The following is a 9,540-nucleotide window of genomic DNA, read 5'->3' on the forward strand; positions in this document are numbered from 1 at the left end:
ACATTTCCTCCTTTCGACCAAGCATAATCAAACTGTGTCTTTAGAATAAAATTAAATTCCATTAAAACCATAATGGGATTACACTTGTTTGCAATCATGTTTAGTAGTGAGAGACAGCACCACCCATCTGCTTTACAGCCCTCAAACACCGTCATCACGTCTACTTGCTCAATACTGTAATGTCCAAATGATTTTTCTTGTTTCTTGCTCCATGTTGCACCAGATGTTTATCTCTTTATTTATTTACAGTGCATCCAGAAAGTATTTACAGCGCTTCACTTTTTCCACATTTTGTTATGTTACAGCGTTATTCCGAAATTGAAATTGATTAAATTCATTATTTTTTCCCTCAATTCTACAAACAATACCTCATAATGACAACATGAAAGAAGTTTGTTTGAAATCTTTGTAAATGTATACAAAATTAAAATAAAAAACTCTGGAAAAAATCATAAGTACATATTCACAGCCTTTGCCATGACACTCAAAATTGAGCTCAGGGACATCCTGCTTCCTCTGGTCATACTTGAAATGTTTCTACAACTTGAGTGGAGTCCACCTGTGGTAAATTCAGTGGATTGGACATGATTTGGAAAGGCACAACATTTTCTATATAAGGTCCCACAATTAAAGGGATAATTCACTTTGAAATTAAATTTTGATATGTATGTCATACTTTCCGGATGCACCGTATTTATTGTGCAAACATTTCATTGCAGTTTATCAGCCAAGCACTTTAGATTGACTTCGGGTTGTAGCTTTATCCAAAAGGCCCTACACATTTGGGAAAAAAGCTAAACCAGATGGAATATGCGTATAGTGCTGCTGCTCCAAAACAGCACCAGAGCTCCATTGTGTTTCTGTGTTTTTATTGCAAAGCCATCATACATTAATAAGGTTTTACAGTGAGTGTTTCCAAATTATAATTATTGAATGAAAGTAATGTGTGAGCTGCCCCGTACAGACTTAGGCCTTATAAAGCACTCTGTAATTGCTCTTGTCAATTACACTCATAAAAGAAACTTAGTAACCATATTCTGCGTGCCAACTGTACCTTACGGACATGAGCGTATTTTGTAGCAGAAGCTATTTCATTAATGCTAGCCACATGAGCACATAATAAAAGCACATAGCAAATTTCTTTATTTTTATTTCTCTTTACAACTGTTTTAATTGTCCTTGTTTTTATTTTAATTCATACACATTTCTTATTTCTTATGCATGTGTTATCAGATATTTTAATTATTTTTTATGTAAAGCACTTTGAATTGCAATTGCAAATAAACTGCCTTGCCTTGCCTTAATAAAAATAAAATCCTAAATAAAAATCTAAATTGTTTTTTTGTCTGTCAAAACAGGTAAATCATATACATTTTTGCACCCATTACAAATCTGTTTGTTTATTAGAGGAACAAAAAATTGGAAAGGGAATGAATTGAACAATGATTCCGGTTATTCCATTGTGAACCTTTTGGCAACCAATTCAGTTGCCAAATGCTGGGATCATGTGTTTTGTCACTGGTGTTTTATAAAAAATAAAGAAATAATTGAAATATAGTTAAACTAACATTTTTGTTATATGTTGTTTTACTTTTATTAGGCTATTGAAATAAAAGCCTGATAAATGTAAAACAACATATAACAAAAATGTTATTTTAACTGTATTTCATTCATTCCTTTATTTTTTTAATAAAAAAAACAGAGACAAAACACATGATTTGTATCTTTAACTAATTGGTTCATGTAAAAATTATAACCTACAGTTTAGTCAGATTAATTCAAACTGCTTCAACTGATTGACTGTAAAAGGTGCTGGTAATTTTCTGCAAAGACATTACCATTTCATTGTTTCATTTCCCTTAAAGTGGGGGGTGAAACACTCAGTTTCAGTCAATCTCATGTCAATCTTGAGTACCTATAGAGTAGTATTGCATTCTTCATTTCTCCGAAAAGTCTTTAGTTTTATTATATTTATAAAAGAAATATAGGCTGTACCGTGTCTTTACGGAAAAAAACGAGCACCTGGAGGCGTATCGTGTGGGCGGAGCTAAAGAATGACGAGCGCACAAAGCGGTGACGTCCTCAAGCGTGGAGAAACCCATGGCTATTGATCTCAGCTAATAGATATATGATCCAGAATCATTCAGAGGCTGAAATAAATTGAACAGGAGAAACAGCAACAGCAGGACGTCCGTCTCTGTGGTATGTACTGTATTTAGTGGCCTGTCAACATTTGTGTGTCTTTACTCGCAGTTAATGAGGACATGATTCGGTTTATGGACTATTGTATGCGACTAAATCTTAGCAGTAGCAAGCAAAACGGTTTTGCACGTCAGACTAGTGTAACGTTATACATAGAACAACAATGGAGTAACCGTTAGCGCATTTGAATGACGAAGCACACGATCGTGTCGTTTACTGATGTTTACTCACGTGACGATAGCCAACAGTATAGACATTTGAAGCAGTTTTACTCACCGGCTGCTTCCAAAGCAGGACCGAACCTTTATCGCTGGGACCGCTCCGTCAAAAACACACTTCTTTGGAATGATTTGGTGAAGTCCTGACAGCGGAGATCCACTTTGCGACGCGACTGAAGCGATGTTATAAAGCTTCCCGTCATTTCTGCGTTCAAATCGGTTCAAATGCAGCGCTGCCTTCCCGGAATGCTGTGCTGAAGCGTTGAAGTCGCTTAATGTCACCCATAGGAATAAAGTGGTGCGCGGCGTGGAGTGTTTATGGGCGTGCGTTTCCGCGCGCTTCCTACCGGGAGAATAGCCCGTACGGCCCATACAAGGACCTTCCGCTCTCTTAACGTCAAGCCTACCCATACTCGAAAAAAACTCTCCGAAACTTGTTAGTATTTTTGACACAGACATACTCCATCAAACGTCCAACATTAGTTTTTGAAACTTTGTCTATGTTTATCCAAGTCTTTAACAGTGTAAAAAGCTCAGTATGCATGAAACAGCATCCCCCCCCCCCCCCCCCCACATGAACGTGCTTCACCGACCGCTGGAAGACTCATTATTTACCTCAGACGAGCAGTGTGCATGTAGTGACATCATGTAAGAATCACATGTAATAAAACATCTAACTTTATCAGTATGAATATAAACAAATAAGATGTCTTTTAGTACTCACTATCAAGCTTAATACCGATACTGGTAAAGTTTAAAATATATTTTAGTTTGATTCGGTAATGAGCTAGTTATATTTTAGATATATAGTTAGTGACTTCCTTTTTTGCATTGTTTACCTTCGCTGACTGCAAAACCAGGCACTGTGAATTTTGAATGCTTTTGCTCTTCCTAGGGGCGTGCGCATGTGGGCAGACCCTGTTGCGAAAGCGGTGGTTGCCATGGTAGCGAGAGAGAGTGACAGTCGCCCAAGCCAATCATTTGTTTTGTCCCGAACTAAAATAATGAGCTTTTTAATTGCAGATTAAAAAGTCTGGAGTCACTTGATTTTTATACCCTCTTTTTCAGAGTATTTACATTTTAATTATGTATTGACACATGAAGAAAGTTTAAACAAATGTGGACAAAAGTGTTTTAGATCATTCTTACCTACACTACCTTTAACACTGAACATTGTGCTCAGTTTTTATGCTATTGTGATTCACAATAATAATAAAAAAATAATAAAAAAACAAAGTTTAACAATCATAATTCACCGTTCTACATTTCACCTGTATGTTCTGTTTTGATTCAGTTTTCATTTTGTTTCTGTTTGCTGTAAGGCCTGGGGCACAGACAATTTTCAAATTTGGTGTCAAACTTTTACCACAGACATAAGGGCAGTTTGTATCAGTTGTATTTCTGTGGGTTCTAATTATAGACTGTTCCGGAATTTTCTTGGTCTTCGTGAGCTATATACTACAGCCGATCGTGACATCACTGGTCATGCTATATATTTTTGACTTAATAAAATGCTTTTACTTGTTTTGCATTCTGGTCATACTGTAAATTTACTATAGCCTAGAAATCTAGACGCACCCTATACGGCAGCAAATCTAATCTGCCCGCGAGTGTCGTCTAGCAACTCTCAATACCCTTCTGAGCTGTAAACGCCAAACTCTGGTCGGGCCAATCACATCGTGTATAGAGTCGGTGGGCGGGTCTTAACATAATAATGGCCGAGTTGCGTTTGCGTGCTTTTAGTAAACACAGAAACTGGCGAACGGCGGTCTTTCGAATCAGCTTTGACCGCGACTCTGGAAGACTTGGAGTTAAGCTTTTCTCTGAGACGAGAACAAAGAACGGCACTGAAGTCATTCTTAAGAAGGGAAGATGTTTTCGGAGTTTTGCCGACCGGATACGGCGAATGTTTAATCTGTTAACAAGCTCTGCTTCATCTTTGTTGCTCTGGTTGGTTGTAGCGCTATCCTATCGCGTGCAGAGGGAGTTTGAAAGACAACCATTTATCCCACCCCTCGGATTGAGCCCTGTCTATGGTGAGTTTCCAGACTAGTTCCTGTCTACTACCCTACTGACTCAGAAGAATCATTTACTTTAGTGATGCAAATTTATTTCTGCAAATCAGTTTTTTTTTCAGACAGTTTAGCTAAATGAACTGATTACAAAAACAGATTCATAGGCTCCTGGTGTCATCATACAATTATGTCACTATGCATTTCTTTTTTGATACATTTCTCAGTGTCATGTTACATCAAGGACCACATTCAAATAAAGTAATCTATGTCAATGCAAATAAAGTTGAGCGTGAGCATTTGCTGGTTATTGCCTTTTATTCACGTTAGTTAATAATGGTGTTTGTCAGAGTTAATTAATTTATCCTTCGTAACTACAGTACGCATTACAGGCACCGAACAACAAACGTGGATATGTTACATGTCTAAAGTAGCCTTTAGAAAGAATAAACTTTAAACTAAAATGAACTAGAAACTTTTCAATTTCACTTAACAATTTAAAATATAATCTGCATGCATAATAAACTACAGTAAAATGTATTTAAATCTCTCAACAAAAAGGTTTTTGCAGGTTTTTTTCTTCACTAAAAGAAAAAGCAGAGTTATTTAATCTGTAATCGGCATTCTCTGGTTGTGCTGTATGTTTCACGCTGAATACTTCCAGGGTTTCACTTTCCATTCCCATTAGCACATATGAAGCATGAAGAATGCACGCAGGAGGACAGTTAACGGCCCGAACGCCATTAAAATTCTGGTATTTATTTATTTTTTAAATGGAACCGCGGTTTTGAACAAATACTTGTTTCTCGGTTTCCAATCCTACTCGCAACTCTCCCAAGGTTGGTGTTACGCACACAAACCAATGCTCAACACTGTCTTGTCGCCCTCAATCAAAAACAAAGCCCATCATCCTCCAGCAATGCTGACCCCACCAACTCGAACAGCGTACTTGCCTTAGCATTCTGTTTTCAAGAATTTGTGTGGTTACGATGACGCCATGGGCTTTTGAAATGGAAAAATTTGCAAGAATCCTTCATGACAACAGCTTCTCTTTTGCCGCGTGTTAAAACATGAGGGATGGGAAAGAGAGGGTGAGATGAACCTTTAGTGCCAAACAACATAAAAATGACAAACAAGCGTTTCGCAAAGAACTGAATCCAGAAAGGGAGAGAATCAACTAACTCTCAGTCCTAGTCCTGGTGGGGATTGAAAACAGCTCCCAAGAGCACTAGCACAATCTCTTTGCTGTCTCGCTCCTTTTTTCTCCGTCGGTCTTTCTAAAGCTGTGATTCTGGCACCAGTTGGTTGCAAAGCAGGCCTAATGGCCACTCGCCTCCTCTGATTTTCCATAAGTCATTCCCAAAAGGCCACAAAACATTTCATTGCATGCTGGGTTAAAGACGTTAGAAGTCGAGGTAATGTGCAGAACAGGGTCCTTTATAGTCTGGCAGAGACCCAATAATCAAACCAGAAAAGCAATCAACATGGGTGCCAGGGTCAAGGTTCACAGTTGTGTTCATAGTCCCAGCAACTGCCCTCTCACAGGGTGGTACTCCTGGATTTCTGGAACGATTCACAAATAGCAATTTCTTAATAAGGCAGGCATTTATTAGAGTTCAGTGCTAAGCCAAATCTTAGTTAATCTGTTACAGCTCTGTAAATGCTAGTTTTACTTTGGGTGTGGACTTTTTACAGTCGAGTCATAATATTCGCATTATATGCTAGACATATAAAGATTAGCATGGTCATTACAAAGAATGAAAAAGGAAATATTTTTACTTTTTAATGTATGTTTGATTTGGACCATGGCATGCTCACATTTTCAATTGTTTTGTGGTTTAGACTATAAATTGTACAAATAATGAGAGGTCTATTTGACATTGGTATTTGTATTATTTATGAACTATACAGCATGTAAAGGGAAACCAAAAAGAAAAAAGAAAAATCCTGTCAATATTTCTGTCAGTAATCTCACCTTTGTTCATGTTTTGTTCTTCTGTAAATCACAAATGAGATGTTTTAAAGCATATATTGATCACTCTCTTCAATATAATGAAAGTGAATAAGAACTGGAGCTATCACAAAACAAAAAAGCCAAGTCATAAAACCAAAAGCTGATTTGTCAACAAATTGTTCTTATTCAGGTATTTGCAATGAATCAGATGAATACAAATGAGGCATTCACAAATCAGACTGATTTGGTTCTTGAATTTTGACTCAATGATTTGACTCAATGATCCACAGCAGTTAACAACTCACTGGAAAGGTTGATTATCGCACTGTGAACACGAATAAGTTGGCAAAAAAAAAAAGGTAATCAGTTACATAAATGTTTTTAATTTAAGACATTTTAAGTTTAAGTAAGCAGAACTTGCAGATTTTTATGTTGTACTAAGTACTTGAGTGAGCCAATTTATGCATTTCACTTTAAAAAAAAAAATCATATAAAATCAACTTAAATATTTTTGTAGTAGCTTTAGAGTAGCTTTAACTCTATAATTCAATAAATGCTACCTTGCTAATTGGTCAAATAATGTTCTGATAGCATTAGCATAGCAAAACATTTGCTGAAGGAGTACTGCAAAAAATGTTTAACATACTGCATATCTGTTTTTAAACCAAGCTCATGCTCCACTCGTCCTCCATCATGATGGTAATCTCCCCAAAAAACCTAACATAATAGACACTCTTCTTCTAAACTAGAATACAAACCTTTAAATAATACTAAAACTCCCACTTTACACAAAAAACATAACACTTCATTTTAGCATTTACTCTCGTTTGAGTGCCATATAGCAAAGCATCTTGGGAAATAGAAATCCCTGCCCAGTTTCAGTTAAATTTACGTTTGTCTAAATTATAAGAAACAAGATCATAAAACTCAAACCAATGAAACAATTCAGAGTACTTAAAATGTGTCAGTTTTGTGTTCTAAATACTCATAAAAGTTAATTTGATTGAACTAATTAGCTTACTTTGAGTTGGCTCTACGCACACCAACAAATTATTTTGATTGCAGTGAATCATGCTTTTTTGGTCTGTGAATCATACAAAGCTTGAGTGACGCATATTTTATTTGTACCTCACAGCTTGTATGTATAGCACAGAAGATACAAAATAAAGTGTGGACAGCACACTTTATTTTGTGTCTTCTGTGCTGCTATACTAAGCTGTGAGGTAATATGCGTCACTCAAGCTTTGTATGATACTTTCGTGATGCTTTTATAGTGTGTTTGTGTCCTTTCTTATATCTTGAAAGCTCTGGGCTCTATTCATATAATTGCATGGAAATGAACTACTAGTTTTTGTTTTGTTTTGTTTTTTTCAGTACAACAGAACCACAGGAAAAAAAAGAAAGAAATTCACACAGGTTTGGAACAAGATGACTTTTCATGTTCAGCAGAACTGATGCTTTAATTCAAAAAGTTTTCAACATCCGTGATCATCAATGAACACATGATGAAAACCTTTGCAGAGAAATATAAAGTATATAAGAATACACCACCAACATACCACAACATGAAAGACATCACTGTTAGTCTTTGGAAATGTCAGGGCAACAGAACATTTGGCTAAGAAAATCATTATTTCAGACCATATTTCTCTTCACTTTAGTCTTACAGTATGTCTGGAACATGCCCTCGTCTTTTCAGCTATTTCACTATGGACCATTAGCACAATGAATGGAAAGCCAGCATAAACAAAACCAATCTTCAAAACCAATCCCCGTTCAATCAGGCCTGTTGAAACGCTCTCATGTTTGACCAGGGCACACTGAGTGGAAGAAGCAGAGCTCCAGGGACTTTGCAGTAGCTGTTTAAATCAACTCTGAATGAATATTAACTTACATTTATGAGGCTTTAAAGGATATGCATTAATTGTTTCCTATAATGTATGCACATTAGAAAGAGTAAATCGAGAACGGTGTGAAATAATGGCATGGTTTTGATGCGTATATGTGCATTAGATTACTCCAAGTCTTCATTCTAGAGACTTTCCTCTTTGCACTAACCTCAGTTTCATCCCTCCTGTCATTTTCTTCCTGACCTAAGAAAAAGAATGTTTTTTTACTGGACCTCCCAGTCTTTCTCTCAATACTGTAGCTCCTGCGAAATTATGAAATATTAGCATGGCTGTAAATTTTTAGAATTATACCTCAAGCTTGTCTGAACTCCAGCTTAATAATAAATAGAACATTCATATTTCAGACCATAGAGAGGTTTTCACATAAATATCTTCAGCATAATAAAACTATTTCAGCTCTAACCTCAAATCAAATATGTGTGGCAGTAGAAAATATCTTTTTTTGATCTTTGAGAGTATCTGATTTCTCACAGTAGTTTAAAAACAAAAAGTAAAATATTGGGAAAATTTGCCAAAAAACAAAAAAACTTTTTTCTTATACAATGGCTATTAAAAAGAATCATTTATTAGACAGAAACCAGCTCAGTTAGAAAAATACTCGAATTCATGTTCTCAGTAGCTGGAAATTCAAAGCACCCTGGTTGGAGGCCCTGCTATTAGCTTACGACCAAAACAAACAGCGGAGGGAAAAAATCACCTTTGTAAAAATGTAAAACGGAGACTGCCAAGTCGAACGTTTTTGCTGTTATCACAATAAATCACATGTGAAACTTGGACAAGAGAGCGCACATAAGCGCTGCCTTTGTTTTCTATTCCACTTAGAAAGGTCGTGTCTCAAGAGGAAAATTAATGCTGAGATATTATTCAGGGCATGTGTGTGTGTCTGAGTGTGTGTTAGTAATGTGCGTATAAATGATGGAGATGAGTTTATGTGCTTAAATGCAACAACTGATTAGTCCTCCGCTGCCAGTGTGTCTATTTGGTTATTTGTACCGCACACTTACAAACGTGTGTGTGTGTGTGTGTGTGTGTGTGTGTGCGTGCGTGTGTGTGTGGAAAGGGGAAGACACTCTGGCCAAAAGCAGGTGATCGATTGGTCATATAGTGACTGATGATACCTCAGGATGTCTGGGTAATAAAGTGCTGCTTTCCTAACTGTGTCCTGGGCCTTCGCTTGCATGTATTTTTAAGGTCAAAACAAGTGCAGAACATTCATTATATTCACCATTTTTAATTTTAATATG

This window comes from Pseudorasbora parva, chromosome 1, assembly GCF_024679245.1.
Source record: "Pseudorasbora parva isolate DD20220531a chromosome 1, ASM2467924v1, whole genome shotgun sequence".
In the NCBI taxonomy this organism is placed as follows: Eukaryota; Metazoa; Chordata; class Actinopteri; order Cypriniformes; family Gobionidae; genus Pseudorasbora; species Pseudorasbora parva.